Source organism: Amphimedon queenslandica, unplaced genomic scaffold, assembly GCF_000090795.2.
Source record: "Amphimedon queenslandica unplaced genomic scaffold, v1.1 AMPQUscaffold_12001, whole genome shotgun sequence".
NCBI lineage: Eukaryota > Metazoa > Porifera > Demospongiae > Haplosclerida > Niphatidae > Amphimedon > Amphimedon queenslandica.
In genome coordinates, this window is record NW_003547760.1 from 12,506 (window position 1) to 14,062 (window position 1,557).

Sequence of the window (1,557 nt, forward strand, 5' to 3'; positions counted from 1 at the left end):
CTGTCAGAGTTAAGTGGAGTTCCTGCTGAGTATATCTATTGTACAGAGGTTAGTCATTAAAACATATTAAAGATACTCTCTCTCTCTCTCTGACTATAGAGTCAATCATTTCCAGTTGAGATGTCATGTCTAGATATTGAGAATAACTTGAAATGGTACTCTATCAGTTCAGACACATATTCATTAGGACTATACAACTATGATGGATTTGTCATATGTTACAAGTACTAATGAACACACACATTATGTATACACACACACTTACATACACCTCTTACTGTTTATAATTATTTAGAGACAATAGAGAGACAATGAAAGATTTAACAGATAAAGAGAGATCAGAAATACAAGAGGCAGAGGAAGCAAGGTCAGTAAACCTCATGTATCATCATGTACATGTACTATCAGTTAATTAAATACCTCATCACTTATACTCATTGATAGGTTGAAGAGGATTAGGGAATGCAAATTGAAGCATTGGTACTAGGACTGACTGAATAGATTAATTTAGTGTCATATTAATTTTAATTTTTTAGTTGCAATCTGCAAAAATCATTCGCTATGCAATAATTTAAAATGGTTTTATAAATACAATTTTGTTTAGTTTCACTAGTTAGTTTTTTAGTGATTCTATTTGTTGATAGTCCCCACAGTGAGTTAGCTATATCCACATGATCACATTTACTAATATCAAATGAAAAGGACTCAATCTCTCCATCATCTCTCCTCATAACTGGCAACCATTTGGAGTTAAGGAATAAGAGAATAATAATAATAATAATAATAAATTAGGTACATGTGCAATATGCTAAAATGTAATCATACCATAGTTCAATAGGTAATACTGTATAGTGTGGATTTATACTTTAGTGAGACATGGTTACACGTATTATACAACTGTGAAATTAGGGATTTTATTTTGGCTCTGAAATCACTCCAATGTTTTACTGATACATATTGATGTACATGTACATGGTATGTTAAGAGGATACATCCTTGTACATCATCAACTGTTGAGGATTTTATTAAAATGAACTGGTAGACTCTTCTTTTAAAGTTTAAACTCATATTTATAATAATAAAATAAATAAAATAATTTAATCAAAAGCAAAGTAACTACATGTACATATCCTTGGCCTATGCTAATCGCTGGCAAGGCCAAAATGACTAAAATAATTATTGTAAAGTTGCTGTATTACAATTCCACACATTATAAGATATAAAGCTACTAGTGGATCATAATGATGTGTGTGTATACATAGTTACATACACTTACTTGATACACTCTGTCTTTATTTCTTTCCATTAAAGTCTTTAATAATTGTTTCTCTTCTCTTAGACTCTCTGTACGCTCTTCAACAGTTTCCGGAGCATTTATAAATTAATAAATAATTAATAATAATAATAATAATAATAATAATAATAATAATAATAGTATTAACCATGTACTATAAGCCCATGTTTTTCCAAAATTGGCTCCAAAATCAACCCAAATTTTTATTACATTTTCTGTTACACATTGACGTCCTATGCTGTGTAGAAAGTTTGAGCCGATCC

The 1,557-nt window shown here is 30.0% G+C and overlaps 1 long non-coding RNA gene across 1 annotated transcript; it reads left to right on the forward strand.

Moving 5' to 3' along the window:
- The first annotated feature begins 6 nt into the window (after positions 1–6).
- On the forward strand, positions 7–335 carry LOC109588580 (uncharacterized). Its single transcript, XR_002188251.1, has 3 exons — positions 7–48; positions 100–224; positions 296–335. It is a non-coding gene; the product is annotated as an uncharacterized LOC109588580 (long non-coding RNA).
- The last annotated feature ends 1,222 nt before the right edge of the window (positions 336–1,557 follow it).